Below are 18,236 nucleotides of genomic sequence, written 5' to 3' on the forward strand. Positions count from 1 at the left end.
GTCCTAGCTACCCAGGAAGCTGAGGTGGGAGGATCACCTGAGCTCAGGGAGGTCAAGGCTATAGTGAGCTGTGATCGCGCCACTGCACTCCAGCACTCCAGCCTGGACGAGGGTGAGAGAGGCCCTGACAAGAAAGAGAGAAAGAGAGAGAAAGGGAGGGAGGGAGGGAGGAAGGAAGGAAGGAGAGGGAGGAAGGAGAAAGAAAAAGAGGAAAGAAAGAAGCTTCGTTAACACGATAAAATAAATCTTCTGATATAACACGCAGCATCATACTTAAGCGAACACTGATATCAGGGACAAGATAGATCCATTCTAACTACTATTATTGAACAGTGTCCTGAAAGGATAATCTAGCCCATGCAATGAAGCAGGATAAAGAGTATACTACTGGAAAGCGGACAGATTTGGGCTGCAAACTAAGTGTCTACCTAGAAATCTGGAGATAATAAACTCTGAAAAAACAGACCTAATAAGAGAAAGGCACAAGATTGTTCACTAAAAGATGCATTTTAAAGCTTTGAAAATCGCTTTCCAGTACAGGTAATAGCCATTTGTGATTGGGGAAAAAAACAATCTAATTCAGCACCTAGCAACTAAAAATATAAAATACTTTGGAACAAAGTTAACAGGAAATGTGCAAGCCTTGTATGAAGAAAACCACTAAGCTTTTCAGAGGAATATGCAGAAAATAAATGGAAAGACAGAAACACCATCAGTATTCTATGAGAGAAAGACTTAATGTTTTAAAGATGCTACTTGTTCTTTAATCCAAAAACTTAAATGCAAGTCTACCAAAAAATATAATTTTTTAACTTGAAAGATTATTCTAAAATTAATCTAGGATATGTGAAATAACCATTAAAAATTGAAAGAAAGAATGTTGGGGGAAATTTTATTACCAGATAATGCTTATTATAAACCTGTAAGTTAAAATAATTTGATACTGACTGAGGACTAAATTAAGAATCAGCTAACTATATTGTTGAAGGAAGTAAGACTCAAAGAATTTAAGTTGCCCAAGGTCACAGAACTCCAAATGAATAATGTCAGACTTCCAAACCCACATTCAACCACACTGCAATGCTACCTTCCTAAAATATACATAAATACATGTATTCAGAAAAACTATGAATAAGAAGTACATTAAAATATTAATATTAGTTATCATAGGTGACAGAATTATGGGATGACTGTTCATTTTTCCCCCATACCCTTTTTTGAATTTTTTCAAATGTACTACAAAGAACATGTATTGCTTTTATAATTGGACAAAAAGGACAATACCTTCTATTTTCAGAAACCAAAACTTCATTGCCCCTTCAATATGGGAATCCAGCCAGACCTTATTCTTGGACAGCATCAGTGAAAGGGGCTTGGGAGAGCTCTTGGGCGTAGCAGCAGAGGCATGTCATATATGGAAACCTTCCATGAGGGTGACCTCACCACTGGAACCCATTCAACATAAACCTTGTCGCAAGAACTAGCAGAGCTCTTTGGACAAAACATGGTAAGTGGAGAACTGAGAAAGAACTGACCTAAAGAAGAGAGAAGCGCTGGTCTTAGACAGCCTGAAGAAGTCCTGGGTACCCATCTGGACTTAGTAGGTCTCCTTTATGATCTATTCCTAGGGAAGGATTACTTTTCCCAACCTCAGCCTCCTTCAAAAAAGAACTCCCACAATGACCGAGGGTTATTTCTATCTTTTTTTCTGGGCTTGCATTAGAATGTAGGATGTTCCTTGTGTTGGACAAATCATAATGGGTTATTGGTGGGTGACAGAAGTGAAAACATTACCTAGACTAAAGGAAGTAACACTATTCTTAGATACCCCTCCATAATTCCCTATGGTTAGCTTCCCTATCCCCAGCAGCCTCCTCTCCTCACCCCATTTTGCCTTCAAAAAAGTGAATGGCATCATATCAAAGCAGAATTCCATCAAAATATTTCCATACCACCTACAGCACAAGCCCCTGTGCCACACTGAACAGCTTTTAACACCCTGCTCACCACAGACACCTGTGTCTAGAACTTTTCTCACACAGCCTAGTTTTCACCTTTCCCATGTTGTAGGAGGGTTTAAATTTTTTATTTATTTATTTTTAGTAGAGACGGGGATTCACTTTGTTGTGCAGGCTGGTCTTAAGCTCCTGGCCTGAAGCAATTCTCCCACCCCAGCCTTCCAAAGCGCTGGGATTACAGGCGTGAGCCACTGTGCCTGGCCAAGAATTTAAAATTATTTTTAATTGAACCATGGTAAATGCAGGATAAGTTTACACAAATATTTTGGTTCTCAGCCACAGTATTGTTCTGTAAGCACAGGGCCTATGATTATGGCCTTTGAGACTTCAGCTGGTCTGTGAGGAAACCACATAATGAAAATAGAACCCTGTTAGTTAAAATTCTTTTAATTGCAGCTGGGTGCTGTGGCTCATGCTTGTAATCCCAGCACTTTGGGAGGCTGAGGTGGGTGGATCGCCAGAGATCAGGAGTTCAAGACCAGCCTGTCTAACATAGTGAAACCCTGTCTCTACTAAAAATATCCAAAAAAAATTAGCCAGGCATGGTGGTGGGTGCCTGTAATTCCAGCTACTCAGGAGGCTGAAGCAGGAGAATCACTTGAACCTGGGAGGCGGAGGTTGCAGTGAGCCAAGATTGCATCACTACACTCCAGCCTGGACAACAGAGCGAGACTCCGTCTCAAAAAAAAAAAAAAATTCTTTTAATTGCACTGACAGAAAACTCAATTAAAACTGATGTTCAGGCCGGGTGCGGTGGCTCAAGCCTGTAATCCCAGCACTTTGGGAGGCCAAAGCGGGCGGATCACGAGGTCAGGAGATCGAGACCATCCTGGCTAACCCGGTGAAACTCCATCTCTACTAAAAAAAAATACAAAAAACAACGAGCCGGGCGAAGTGGCGGGCGCCTGTAGTCCCAGCTCCTCGGGAGGCTGAGGCAGGAGAATGGCGTGAACCCGGGAGGTGGAGCTTGCAGTGAGCTGAGATCCGGCCACTGCACTCCAGTCTGGGAGACAGAGCGAGACTCCGTCTCAAAAAAAAAAAAAAAAAAAAAAAAAAAAAACTGATGTTCAGGTACAGTTGGATCCAGTGTCCATTGTCATCAAGGCTAATTTTTTATCCATCTCTAGGCTCTTCTATGCTTAATGTTTGTTCATTTAATTGGGTTTTTCAGTGAGGTAGCTTTGACAGCTAGAGGGTTATATAGCCTATTGCCTTGGTAAACTCAACAAGAAAAAAGCTTTTTTTTTTTTTTTAAACAGTCTCACTGTGTCACCCAGGCTGGAGTGCAGTGGCAAGATCTCAGCTCACCACAACCTCTGCCTCCTGGGTTCAAGTGATTCTTCTGCCTCAGCTGGGCAGCTGGGATTACAGGTGCACACCACCGTGACTGGCTAATTTTTGTATTTTTTTTTTTAGTATAGATGGGGTTTCACGGATGTTGGCCAAGCTGGTCTCGAACTCCTGACCTGAAGTGATCCACCCACCTAACCCTCCCAAAGTGCTGGGATTACAGGCATGAGCCACCACATCTGGCCAAGAAAAAGAACTTCTTAGTTCAACAGTTTCAACACAATATTTAGAACTGAGTTATTGAGTCATGGCTTTGGTCATGACTTCATCCTTGAACCAATCACTCTGGCCAGGAGGATGGAATGCTGTAATTGGCCAGGCCTGGATCATGCACCCATAACCCATCTAAGCCACATGCACTGAGAGTGGGGCAGCATTCATTTCCAAAGAAGAATGGTGGTGGCATTAATAGCAGAAGGGGAAGTAGATGCTGGGGAGGCAGAGGCAACAGATGTCCACCATGTGTGCCTAAAAGAAAAAAACTAGAACCTACCATCTCTACTGTGGGCAGTATGACCCAAAGTGAATGAGCTAATATAAATGGGAACACCAAGTGCTGTTAGCTTTAGATAATAACAGCTGGACAATGGGGTGGTGACCTTCTCACTCCCAAAAAGGCGGGTCACACATCCAGGCTGTGGGTCATTCATTTAATTTGCATATAGAGTACCTGCTGTATGCAGAGCACTGTTCAAAGTACACAAAAGTAGATGTTATGCTCTCTGTCCTCAAGGAGCAGATAACGAAGTAAGATAAAGGAGCCCTACTCTTGCAGCGCAAGAGCAATTCATGATCAATGAGTGTATGCAGAATCATGAGCACCAACTTTATCCTGAAGTATTGAGAGAACCCAAGTAAGGGAGAAATGAATGTTTTCATTTTAATTTCTGTATCTTCCACTTTTATTCAACAAATATTTACTATACGCCTACTAAATGCCAAGTCCCACAGGACTCTAGAAACTTTGTAGAAAGGATTTCAGACAGATTCCCAGGATGTGTAAAATACTAGAAAGAGAAAATAAATTGAAAGTGGGGAAAAGGAATCTAGAAATCAAGTATGCAACAAAGTGAATTCAGCAATAAAGCAAAACACGTAAACCATGATTACTTACATTTCCACCATGGATGGGCTGTAGGATGTATGACATAATAAATAATTTACATAACAAACCCAATATCCGGTAGAGGGGTTCTGTTTTCCCATAGAAATGATGGAGTCTCACTAAGGCATAAGATACGGTGAATGTAATTCTACTGACACTGTGGTGGGTGTGGGGAAGGCAACATACTCCAGCTGAAACACTGGGTTGTCTGCTAACTGGACCTAGCCTATGGATGGATTTCGTCATATCTGGGAGCTCAGGTGGACTGCATGCATTTTAAACAACTCTGGGTTGTTCTCTGCACTAACATTTTAATAAATATTTAGTGGCAGTGAGCTCAGAATTGTAATCTTTGGCAAGTGCCTGGGGTGTAGCTGCCATTCTTTATTGGTGGCTAAGATATGAGGCTCTCAACTTTTAACACATTTTTGTTTTGTTTTAACACAGCTCACCAAGATGGAAGAACAGAGCCCATAGGTCCACTTACTAAATGGACTCCCACTTTACAGTGAAGAAGGAGCTTGCAGTAACCACAAAAGTTTCTGTGTAAGCAAATTTAGGGAATTGAATTTCAGACAGTGTGGTTGTCTCCTTACTTACAAATTTGGAATACCTACCTAGGTAACAACTAGCATCAAAGGTTTTTGATCTGTAGCCTTTCTTTCTGTCCATAATTGGCTAGTAGCTTTTGCTGTATATATAAACCATTCCCTGTCCGAGAAAATTAAACTATATCATCAGAGTAAGAAAGAATATTTATTTTTCTTTTGTGTGAGTGTGGTTTTTGTTTTTCTGGTGTTTTTTGGGGGGAAGGGTTGTTTGTTTTTGAGGAAGGACTTGCTCTGTCACCCAAGCTGGAGTGCAGTAGCCCTATTATAGCTCACTGTAGTCTCAACCTCCTGGGCTCAAGTGATCCTCCAGCCTCAGCCTCCCGAGTAGCTGGGACTAGAGATGCACACCACCACGCCTGGCTAATCTTTTAAGTTTTTTGTAGAAACAGAGTCTTACTATGTTACCCAAGCTGGTCTCAAACTCCTGGCCTCAAGCAATCCTCCTGCCTTGGCCTCCCCAGAGTGCTGGTATTATAGGCATGAACCTATATGCCCAGCCTCCTTTTTTTTTTTCCCCCCTAATAGCAAGGGAGGCTGTGCAACCAGCTTATCCAAAGACGGCATCGGGGTTTTTTTGTTTTGTTTTGTTTTTGTTTTCATGAGTGGAAAAGTACATGGTGTCAGAGCTCAGCCTGGATCAGCCCTCAGGAAAGTTGTTCCCACAGCTCTGACCCATGAAGCAGAAGAGCAGTGCCCAGTCAATTCGTCCATGGCCCATAGCTGAGGACAGATCAATAAAAGTTGCAAATGATTTGATATTATTCTTACTACCACAAGGTAAAAATTACAGCAGTAGCAGCCTATCGTGGAATTATTATTTAAAGCTCATCTGTTCCTTATGTCAAATGCTAATCTGAGAATCCCAATTTATACAATTTGTTAAAAAGCTGGCATGGAATTTGGGTAGAATGGCCAATAAACAAATAGACTTTTCATTTGAGTTAGAGGAGATACAGGATGTCCTTATTGAAGGCAAGATAAACTGGACTCTGTGTCTAGCCAAACAAAGCCAAGTCCATAGAGTGATAAAATAAAAATGAACACAATAAATAAATAAAGCAATCAATACACCTGAGGATTGGAGCTCATGATTCAGAAGCATTGACAGCTCTAGAGGCAGAAAGTTCTATGTGGGTGCTTTAGATTAGGGTCAAGTTTTAAAATTGCCTGGGCAGCGAAGGACCTAACTGGGTTCTAGTCGGAGATTCGCCTCATATTTATAAAACTTGGGGCAGTTGACCCGGTTTTGTAAGAGCTGGAGGAAGTGAACTTCCTAGGTGTTACTCAGCATTGGGCCACACACAAACCCACTTTCCAGAATAACTCAGAAAGCTTCCAGAGTCCGCCTTTGTTGCCAGAGATCTATCAGCCAGATTCAATTCTTACCACAATGTATTGAAATAAAGTATTTTTAAGACAGTGAAAGGCTGGGCCCGGTGGCTCACGCCTGTTATCCCAACACTTTGGGAGGCTGAGGCGGGCGGATCACGAGGTCAGGAGATCGAGACCAGCCTGGCCAACGTGGTGAAACCCCATCTCTACTAAAAATACAAAAATTAGCCCGGTGTGGTGGCACATGCCTGTAATCTCAGCTGCTCAGGAGGCTGAGGCAAGAGAATTGTTTGAACCCAGGAGGCAGAGGTTGCAGTGAGCCAAGATCGCACCACTGCACTCCAGTCTGGCAACAGAGGGAGACTCCGTCTCAAAAAAACTAAATAAATAAATACGATGAAAAATGTAGGATAAACTGTAACTTTGATGAAGTCCTGAGTGGCCTCTTCCTATCTTGGTTTTTCACAGCTTCTTCACTGGACTTGTTAAAGGTTATTTTTGGTTACCCAAAAATCCTTCTTAAACCAAATGTATGGAAAGGAGGACCCACATTTGCAGTAACATTTTGAAACTAAAACTGATTCTTAGTTATTTGTGTGACGTTGTTACGTGAGAACTTCACCTTCAGAGCACTGCAAGTGATGATTGTAATAGTTCTCAGCTAACACCAGGTTGCAAGTAGAGCTTTCTCCCTCAGTGCTAGGGGAGGCATAATGCCAAGCTTATGAGGGCAGGTGCAGGGGCGAGACTGACTGGGGAGATTTCTGGCTTCGTCACTTACTGGTTGTGTGACTTCAAAAAGTAAATTGACCTCCCTGGTCTCACAGTCTTCAACGTTTTAAAATGTAAATAATACCAGGATTAGGCCAGGCACGGTGGCTCACACCTGTAATCCCAGCACTTTGGGAAGTCGAGGTGAGCAGATCACTTGAGGTCAGGAGTTCCAGACCAGCCTGGCCAATATGGTGAAACTTTGTCTCTACTGAAAACAAACATAAATTAGCTGGGCACGGCGGCTGGCACCTGTAATCCCAGCTACCCCAGAGGATGAGACAGGAGAATCGCTTGAGCCTGGGAGGCAGAGATTGCAGTGAGTCGAGATTGCGCCACTACACTCCATCCCAGGCGACAGAGTGAGACTGTCTCAGAAAAGAAAAAAAAAAAAAAACAGGGTTAAATAAGAATGCATACACATGGCTAAGCTCAGTACAATTTGCAGATGCAGACACGACTCAATACATGACAACTATGGATAATATAATAACAATAATAGAAATGAGGCCTAAGTCCAGTAGTTGCTCCTGTGCCCAGCCCCTACTTTCATTTAAAAGACACCCTTGGCCAGGCATGGTGGCTCACACCTGTAATCCTAGCACTTTAGGAGGTTGTAGCAGGAGGATCACTTGAGCCCAGGAGTTTGAGACCTGTCTGGGCAGCATGGTGAGACCCAGTCTCTACAAAAAATACAGAAAGTAGCCAGGCATGGTGGTTTGCACCTATAGTCCCAACTACTTGGGAGGCTGAGGTGGGAGGATCGGTTGAGCCAAGGAGGTCAAGGCTACAGTGAGCTGTGATTGGGCCACTGTCCTGCAACCTGGGTGACAGAGAAAGACTCTGTCTCCAAAATAAAAAAATAAAAGCTACCCTTCTGGGTAGGCAGACCTGAGTGTTCAGTAGAGCTTGACTTTTAAAAGAACCATCCTGTGGGGAGGCTTCCAGCCCCCCTTTTCCCCATCACCACCATCCCCAGCTTCTCCTGTCTCCCAAGATAGGGAGGCTGGGAAACACATGCCCAAGTGCTTGCCAGGAAGTATGGGAGTGGGAATGAGAGACTGCCTGATAATAAGAGAAGTGGGAATACTGGAGCCCTGATCTTGGGGCACCTCCCAAGCCACCCAAGGCTCAGAACACGTGGAAAGTGGAGAGCGGTGTTCAGACAAGCTAAACATTCAGAGATACTGAATATTTGGGTCCAGACCACCACAGTAAAGCAAGTTGCACCCATTTTTTTGTTTTGATTTCCTAGTGCATATAAAAGTTATGTTTATACTACACTGTAGTCTATTAGCTGTGCAATAGCACTATATCTAAAAAAAAATGTACATACCTTAATTGTACAATACTTTATTGCTGAGTCGCAGCAAGCATGCTGGCAGGAGACACGTGGGTCCTGCACTCCGGCCTCTGGAGAACAAGTTTTGCTTTCTGCTTACTCTGGACTGAGGTGCTCATGATGGAGTCAGCCAAAGAGGAGAAAATCTGTTCTGGTGAGCCCTGGCCTCTTCTAGCCCCCAAGTATGCCATGGCTGAGGAGTGGGCACCAGGGACCAGACCGAGGTTGGGTTTCAAACCAAGATACTTGATTCTCCTAGTTAAGATAAACAGCTTTGAGTGCTTGATGGTGAAAATGGCATAATCCATGTTAACGTGTCACAACTTGAAGTCATGACAGTTAAAGAACACACTGGGACTTGTGGCACATGGAAATGTGTGCACAGAAAAGAGAAATCTCTAATTCTTTAAAAGTAGGAAGACATTCTTCCTTGCCAAAATGCATACATTGGGCTCGGTTATCAAGTTTGAAAATCTCCAAGAATTAAAGAGAGGGTCCCATCACAGCCCTTGGGGTTACAGCAATATGTTCTGCAGTGGCCCTGATTGACTCTGTATTGTGATATCAGCCCTTACATACAACTGGAGGAAGTGTGAATTTCATCACACATTCACAACTATTACGTTTACCAAAATCATGCTTCATTCACTCTGTTCCTCCTTTTAGCACCTCTGGCTTGTATCCGTGCTGCTTTCATTTTCATTTTGACTGTATACACACAGCTTTGTAATCAGCTCTTCTTTGGAGGGAACACACTAAACACTGATACAAGTGCAGCCTGGAGAGATCCTCTTTCAGTTGTTCCGCCTGGATTCACCGCATTCACTGCCTTCTTGTTTACCTTGGGATTCATTTTAGGGACAACCATAGCTATTGGGAAGTTTTTTGTTTGTTTTTACCTTATAAGTTCTAGGATAACATGTGCAGATGGTACAGGTTTGTCACATAGGTATACACATGCCATAGTGGTTTGCTGTATCTATCAACTCGTCATCTAGGTTTAAAGCCCCACATGCATTAGGTATTTGTCCTAATGCTCTCCCTCCCCTTGTCCCCCACCTCCCAACAGGCCTTGGTGTGTAATGTTCCCCTTCCTGTGTCCATGTGTTCTTATTGTTCAACTCCCACTTATGAGTGAGAACATGCAGTGTTTGGTTTTCTGTTCCTCTGTTAGTTTGCTGAGGATGATGGTTTCCAGCTTCATCCATGTCCCTGCAAAGGACATGAACTCATTTTTTTTTTATGGCTGCATAATATTCCACAGTGGATATGTGGATATTTTCTTTACCCAGTCGATCATTGATGGGCATTTGGGTTGGTTCCATGTCTTTGCTATTGTGAATAGTGCCACAAGAAACATACGTGTGCATGTGTCTTTATAGTAGAATGATTTATAATCCTTTGGGTATATACCCAGTAATGGGATTGCTGGGTCAAATGGTATTTCTGGTTTTAGATCCTTGAGGAATCACCACATTGTCTTCCACAATGGTTGAACTAATTTACATTCCCACCAACAGTGTAAGTTTTCCTATTTCTTCACATCCTCGCCAGCATCTGTTGTTTCCTGACTTTTTAATGATCACCATTCTACCAGGTGTGAGATGGTATCTCATTGTGGTTTTGACTTGCATTTCTCTAATGACCAAGAAGTTTGTTTTTTATCCAGATGAAAATCATCCTCAGAAACAAAACTTTTAGTCAGTCATGGATTGAAGAGAAAGCTAAAGATTGAATTTAACATTATCAACTAGAGGTCTTTGTTTTTCTTTATTGATATGAGAAGTAAATGGAGGAACTTTAAACAAGTATTTGTGTGGTCAGGGGTCCCTAAAAGAGATGGCTTGGAGTGGTCAATGAGAGAAGGCTATCACCAGTACAGCTTAACACTAGAACAGTTGAAATAAAAAAGCAGATAAGAGGCCGGGCACAGTGGCTCATACCTGTAATCCCAGCAATTTGGGAGGCCCAGGCTGGAGTGCAGTGGCACAATCATATCTCACTGCAGGCTTGAACTCCTGGGCTCAAAGGCTCCTCCTACCTCAGCCTCCCAGGTAACTGGGACTGCAGATCCACACCACTACACCCAACTAATTTTTAATTTTTTTTTTTTTTTTTTTTTAGAGACAGGGTCTCACTATTTTGCCCAGGCTGGTCTTGAACTCCTGGCTTCAAGCAATCCTCCCACTTCAGTCTCCCAAAGTGCTGGGATTACAGGCATGAGCCACTGGCCCTGATACCATTTTTCTAAATGTGTATATATCTTGAAAATGTCTGGAAAGATTTAAGTTCAAAGTGGCTATCGCGATGGTGGGAATTTTTTTCTACTTTGTTTGTCTTATTCCTGAAGTTTTTTGAATGAGTATTCTTTTTAGATCATATGAAAATAATTTTTATTTTGGCAAAAGTAAAATGACAAACGTTTATTTTTAAAAGTTTCTGAATAAATATTTGCTATTTTCTTCCTTTGAAGAAATTAAAAATCAATGACTGTCAAGTGGGGAAAAAATGTTGTTATATTGAAAGGCTCAAATGCAAATCAAAACCATGAGGATGTGGGGCAACAGGAACTCTCACTCATTGCTGGTGGGAATGCCAAATGGTACAGCTACTTTGAAAGGCAATTTGGAAGTTTCTTACAAAACTAAACATATTCTTACCAGAAGATCTTGCAATTGCACTCCTTGGTATTTACCCAAATGAGTTGAGAACTTATGCTAACACAGAAACTTGCAAAAGGACTTTTTTTCTTTTTTTTTTTTTTGAGACAGAGTCTGTCTTTGTCACCCAGGCTGGAGTGCATTGGTGCGATCTGGGCTCATGGCAACTTCTGCCTCCCAGATTCAAGCAATTCTTCTGCCTCAGCCCCCTGAGTAGCTAGGACTACAGGCATGTGTCACCACACCTAGCTAATGTTGTATTTTTAGTAGAGATGGGGTTTCGCCATGTTGGCCAGGGTGGTCTCAAACTCCTGATCTCAGGTGATCTGCTTGCCTCAGCCTCCCAAAGTGCTGGGATTACAGGTGTGAGCCACTGCACCCAGCCCAAAAGGATGTTTAGAGCAACTTTATTCATAACTGCCAAAACTTGGAGGCAACTAAGATGTCCTTGAGTAGGTGAGTGGATATGTAAACTGTAGTACATCCAAACAATGAAACATCATTCAGCACTAAAAAGAAATAAAATATCAAACCATAAAAAGACATGGAGATAACTTAAATCCCTATGGCTAAGTAAAAGAAGTCAACCTTAAAAAGGCCACATACTGTATGATTTCAATTATATGGCATTCTGGAAAAGGCAAAACGATGGAGACAGTAAAAAGATCAATGGTTGCCAGTGGTTGTGGGGAGGAAAGGATGAATAATGGTCAGTGAAATTGCTCTGTATGACACTACAGTATAAGGGTGGATACATGGCATTATACATTTGTCAAAACCCATTGAATGTACAACACCGCGAGCAAACCCTCACACAAACTATGAACTTTGAGTGATAATGATGTGTCCGTGTAGGTTCACTGGTTGTAACAAATGAACCGTTTTGGTGTAGGACGTTGATAGTGGAGGAAGCCGAGAGTGTGTTGGTGTTGGGCGTAATGGAAACTCTGTATCCTTTCTGTTCAATGTTTCTGTGAACCTAAAACTACTCTAAAAAAAACAGTGTGGGCCGGGCGCAGTGGCTCATGCCCGTAATCCCAGCACTTTGGGAGGCCGAGGCAGGTGGATCATGAGGTCAACAGATTGAGATCATCCTGGACAATATGGTGAAACCCTATCTCTACTAAAAACACAAGAATTAGCAGGGTGGTGGGCGCCTGCAGTCCCAGCTACTGAGGAGGCTGAGGCAGGAGAATCGCTTGAACCTGGGAGGTGGAGGCTGCAGTGAGCTGAGATCACACCAGTGCACTCCAGCCTGGCAACAGAGCGAGACTCTATCTCAAAAAAAAAAAAAAAAAAAAAAGTATGTTTAATTAAAACATGCTCACATACAATGTTTTTAAAGTAGCCACCCATTAGGATGGCTACTTTAAAAAAATAAAAAACAACCCTGAAAATAACAAAGTGTTGGCAAGGATGTGGAGAAATCGGAATCACTGTGCACCACTGTTGGTGGAAATGGAAAATTATGTGGTCCCTATAGAAAACCATTTGGCACTTCATCAAAAAAGTAAAAAGAAAATTACCAGATGGTCTAGCAATTCTGTATCTGGGTGTATACCCAAAAGAAGTAAAAGCAGGGTCTCAAAGAGCTATTTGTACCTCCATGTTCATAGTGGCGTTATTCACAACACCCAAGAAGTGAAAGGACTTCGAGTGTCACTCAATAAATGAATGAATAAACAGAATGTGTTATATAGATACAATGAAATATTATTCAGCTTTAAAAAGGAAGGAGGCCACACATTGGCTCATGCCTGTAATCCCTGCACTTTGGGAGACACAGGTGGGAGGATCGCTTGAAGCCAGGAGTTCAAGACCAGCCTAGACAACATATTGAGACCCCCCTCCCACCGCCTCTACAAAAATTAAAATTTTTTAAAAATTAGCTGGGTATGGTGGAACATGCCTATAGTCCTAGCTGTTTGGGAGGTTGAGGCAGGAGCATTGCTCAAACCAAGGAGTTTGAGGGTGCAGTGAGCTATGATCACACCACTACACACCAGGCTGGGTGACAAAAGTAAGACCTTGTCTCTGAAAAATAAAATTACATAAATACAAAACAAGGAAATTTTGACTCCTACTATAGCATGGATGAACCTTGAGGGCAAACACTGTGTGACTCCACTCTTATAAGGTACTCAGAGTTGTCAGATTCAGAGACAGAAAACAGAAGAGCGGTTGCCAGGGGCTGGGGGAGGGCAAAGTGAGGAGTTGTTTAATGGATACAGTTTCAGTTTTGCAAGATAAAAAAGTTCTGGAGACTGGTTGTATAACAATGTGAATATGCTTAATAGTACAGGACCACCGGGCACAGTGGTTCACACCTGTAATCCCAGCACTTTGGGAGATAGAGGCAGATGGATCACCTGGGGTCAGGAATTTGAGACCAGCCTGGCCAACACGGTGAAACCCTGTCTCTACTAAAATACAAAAATTAGCTGGGCGTGGTGGCGGGTGCCTGTAATCCCAGCTACTCAGGAGGCTGAGGCAGAAGAATCACTTGAACCTGGGAGGCAAATGTTGCAGTGAGCCAAGATCATGCCATTGCACTCCAACCTGGACAGTGGGAGTGAAACACCATCTCAAAAAAAAAAAAAAAAAAAAAAAAAAGTACAAAACCACACATTTTTAAATGGTTAGTGTTGTAAATTTTATATTATATGTGTTTTCCACAATTACAATTTTTTAAAAGTTAAAATGTATAAAAAGAAGTGCTCAGCCTTGCTAAGGATGCTATAAAACAGACACTAAACAGGAAAGACATTTGATTAAACTTTAGTAAGGTAAATACTACCAGACAAAATCGAAAGGCAAATGTTTAAACTGGGGGGAAAATATTTTTAACACTTGTGTTAGGCAAAAGGCTAATAATATCACTGATATACAAAGATCTGTCATAACTCAAGAAGATAAAAGTGAACAATCCAATAGGAAAAAATAAATAAATAAACAGCAACCAGCCATTTTCAGAGAAAGACAAATTAAAAAAAAAAAAAAGTTAGGCTGGGCACAGTGGCTTATGCCTATAATTCTAGCACTTCAGGGGGTCTGAGACAGGTGGATCACCTGAGATCAGGAGTTCCAGACCAGCCTGGCCAATAGAGTGAAACTCTGTCTCTACTAAAAAACACAAAAATTAGCCAGGCGCGGTGATGCACACCTGTAATCCCAGCTATTAGGGAGGCTGAGGCATGAGAATCGCTTGAACCCAGGAGGCAGAGAGGTTGCAGTGAGCCAAGATCACACCACTGCACTCCAGCCTGGGTGACAGAGGGAGACTCTGCCTCAAAAAACAAAAAAAAAAAAAAAAAGAAGAAGAGAAAAGAAAAGTTAATATAAGCCAAGCGTGTTCATTCTCATTAGTCACCATATAATTTTACATTTTCATTTTAGGCTGGGTGCGGTGGCTCATGCTGTAATTCCAACACTCTGGGAGGCTGAGGCCATTGGATCGTTTGAGGCCAGGAGTTCGAGACCAACCTGGGCAACATGGTGAAACCCTGTCTCTACAAAAAATAAAAGTAAAAATAAAATAGTTGGGCAGGGTGGTACACGCCTGTAATCCCAGCTACTATGGAGGCTGAGGCAGGAGAATCACCTAAGCCCAGGATGTCAAGGCTCCAGTAAGATGTGATTGCACCACTGCACCCCAGCCTGGGCAACACAGCAAGACCCTGTCTCAATAATAATAATAATAATTTTAAAACAAGAAGATACTAAGTTTCTCCTTCCTGATCAGGAAACATTTAAAAGATGAGTAATTGCCAATGATCCACATGGTTCATCTGGACACAAGGAGAGCCAGATGAGCAGAGTGGCTCATTTGGACAATTGCCCACTCAAGGAAACAACTCAAGATTAGAACACCTAGTTCTAATATTTTCCTCTTTTTTTTTAACCATTGCATATATTACTTTTGTAATTAGGGAAGAAAACAAATAGTTCTAAGTTGGCCAGTCATATGAAAACTGACATGTTTCTAAATGTAATAAACAAATGTAATGTACTGAAAAAAAAAAAAACCATATTAATGCTAATTGTCTAACAACATGAAGAGGGAGGTGGCCTCATACTCTCCCGGCAGGAGTATAAACTAGTACAAATTTTTTTAAGACAACTTGGCAGGTTCCATCAATAGTTCACATGTGCTTACTTAATCAAAGAATTCCACTTTAACAAATTTACCATATGAAAATACTCCCACATGTGCACAAAGGCACATATACAAACTTTTATTAATGTTAGCAATGTTGGCATGAGTAAAAACACTGGAAATGACCCAAGAGCCCATCAGTAGAATATTGGTCAAATAATTTATGGTATATCCTACTATGTAAAACGATGTTAGAGTTTAAAAAATTACATGAACTGATTTTGAAAGACATCTGAGAGTATTACTAAGAGAACATGACAAGTTTCAGAACAGTTGTAAAAACATATGCAATGACATAATCCCATTTTTGTAAAATAATATTAAAATGTTAGAAAAAATCTGGAAAAAATATTTTTTAAATAGGTATCCTATTGCTGTTAACGGTGGTCTTCTCTGGCTTAGGTCTAAGTGGGATTATAGGGGGCATTTGCTTTCTAAAATACACATTTTTATATTTTTTGAAATTTTGCATTGAATTTTTGAAACCAGAAAAACATGTTAAATATAAAAAAATCGACTACCTGGCGTAACCTCCCCCACCTTCTGATCTCTCCCTAACCATTTCCTCAGAGCTTCAGTTTATTCAGTTAGTCCCTGCTTTCTGGTCTCTGGGCTGTTTGGAGCCTAGATCACAACCAGTGCCTTTGTTATAGGCTTTTCATTGTTTATCGGCAGACTGTGCCAACTAAGAGATGAATATCCATAAGGGCAAGGTGTCCCCGCCTGCACCCTGACCATGGTGCTGAGTGATTAGAAGAAAGCTCACTCTGTGAAGCAACTCTTACTCTGAGAAGGAAAAGGATGTCCCCTCTAGACCCATGATCAGGTCAAGGGAGATTGGCACCCTGTTCCTGCCCTGGCCTCATTCCCACACAAGAAGAGAGAATCAGAGTGGGAGCTTATGACCCTGTCACTTAGCGTTGAGCTACCTGCCTCAGCCAGTTGGGACTGCGAGCACTCTGTCCATGCTGGAACAGCTCACACCTCATCCACTGCCACCTTGTATGCAGCACAGCTCCGGAAAGGGAGCCTTCTTCCCTCTAGAATCCCTAGTGAGGGTTTTTCTAGGAACTTGAAAGGCTCAGGAACCTTCCCACAGGGCCTGGAATTTAGACTTAGGCACTAAACACGTAGGCCAGTGATCAAACGATGAGTGAGTGAATCTCACAAAGACAACAGTGTTTCTTGTCAACAGGGAACAACTGCAGGTCCTCATGGAAAGCTTTTTTAAATCTTTCCTCTGGGCTGTCTCAGCAGAGGACACTCCTCATTCACACCTTCTCCTGCCTCAATTTTCAGTTAATGAGGAAGCCAGACCTGCACCAAGCCATTGCACCAGGCCACCCAAAACCACCTGGAAGTCCCTATGCACTTAGCAGGGATGCAATGCATACTTCTTCTATTGAAGCGGGGGTATCCTGGGCACCGGGTGGTGAAAGTTTGAGAGACACAGGTGGCTGAGGCCCACTTCCCGAGTTTCTGTTTCAATAGGGCTAGGTGGTGCCTGAGAACCTGCATTGTGAGCACATTCCCATGTCACGCTGCCGCTGCACTCTGGTGGTCCTCATGCTTTGGGAACCTCTGTGTTGATGACGGAGCAGAGTCAGAGAGGCCAGTCAGGAAACTGTGCCCCCCTCCAGGCCAGGTAGGACTGGAGCCTGAGGCAACACAGGCCAGCAGGGATGGAGGGAGGACACAGAGCAGAGGGGCATTTCTGATGGGGGGAGCACCAGGCTGTGGTGACCAGGTGGTTGTGGGAGCATGAGGGAGACAGAGGGCTCTAGACTGACTGGCTTCTGGCTTGAAGGGCTGAGGGGATGGACTTGGAAATTGGCAATGCAGGAGGCACAGCAGCTTTGAGGGTAGGGAAGAAGGGCTCAGTTTTAGACAGGATGAGTTTGAAGAGCTGGAGAGTCATCTGGATTGGGATGTCCAATAGGCAATTGATCATTTTAGTCTGGATCAGGATGAGGGAGGGGGACCATGAGAATGTGGAGTTGAAAGTCATACCGCAGAGCTGGTAGCTGATTAATGTGGGAAATGAACAAGCTACCTAGGGAGAGTACATGAATTACACAAAGAAGAGCAAGAACGAGCCAGCCATGGTGGCTCATGCCTGTAATCCCAGCACTTTGGGAGACCAAGGAGGAGGGATTGTTTGAATCCAGGAGTTCAAGAGCGAAACTCTGTCTAATTAAAAAAAAAAAAAAAGAAGAAGAAGAAGGCCAGGTATAGTGGCTCACACCTGTAGGCCAAGGCAGTCAGATCACAAGGTCAGGAGTTCGAGACCAGCCTGGCCAACATGGTGAAATTCTGTCTCTACTAAAAATACAAAAATTAGCTGGGTGTGGTGGCAGGTGCCTGTAGTCCCAGCTACTCAGGAGGCTGAGGCAGAAGAATCGTTTGAACCCGGGAGGCAGAGGTTGCAGTGAGCCAAGATTGTGCCATTGCACTCCAGCCTGGGAGACAGGGCGAGACTCTGTCTGAAAAAAGAAAAAAAAAAAAAGACGAAGAAGAAGCTCAAGAATCACAGGACTGTGGAAAATCCTACAGGCCAGGAGTCTTGTTAGGTGTGCCTCAACCCTGAAGCAGGTCCCTCAGTCTACAATTCTCGATATTTACAGACTGGTAGAGGAAATCCATGAAGAACCCAAGAGAGAATGAAGCTTAAGGTGTCCTGAGACCCTCAGAGAACTCAGCTCAAGGGTTAAGAGCTTGTGCCAAGGTGCAGCAGGTGAGTAAGGCACACAGGATTTCTTTCCTGGGTACAGATGGCATTTCTCTCCAGCTTTCATTGGTTCCAGGATTGTGCCAGACAAGGCATAATTACACCCATTTTGGGGACACTGCCTGGGTGTCCCAGGCAGACCCAGGGGCGGCATGCAGCAGGC

The 18,236-nt window shown here is 42.8% G+C and overlaps 1 long non-coding RNA gene and 1 pseudogene across 1 annotated transcript; both read left to right on the top strand.

The window, feature by feature from the left end:
* Window positions 1-1,260: 1,260 nt before the first annotated feature.
* On the top strand, window positions 1,261-5,223 carry LOC111523417. Its single transcript, XR_002725519.1, has 2 exons — window positions 1,261-1,507; window positions 4,921-5,223. It is a non-coding gene; the product is annotated as an uncharacterized LOC111523417 (long non-coding RNA).
* A 3,914-nt stretch (window positions 5,224-9,137) lies between these two features.
* LOC111523442 lies at window positions 9,138-10,887 on the top strand (annotated as a pseudogene).
* Window positions 10,888-18,236: the final 7,349 nt, after the last annotated feature.

This window comes from Piliocolobus tephrosceles, chromosome 15 (genome assembly GCF_002776525.5).
Source record: "Piliocolobus tephrosceles isolate RC106 chromosome 15, ASM277652v3, whole genome shotgun sequence".
NCBI classification, from domain to species: Eukaryota; Metazoa; Chordata; class Mammalia; order Primates; family Cercopithecidae; genus Piliocolobus; species Piliocolobus tephrosceles.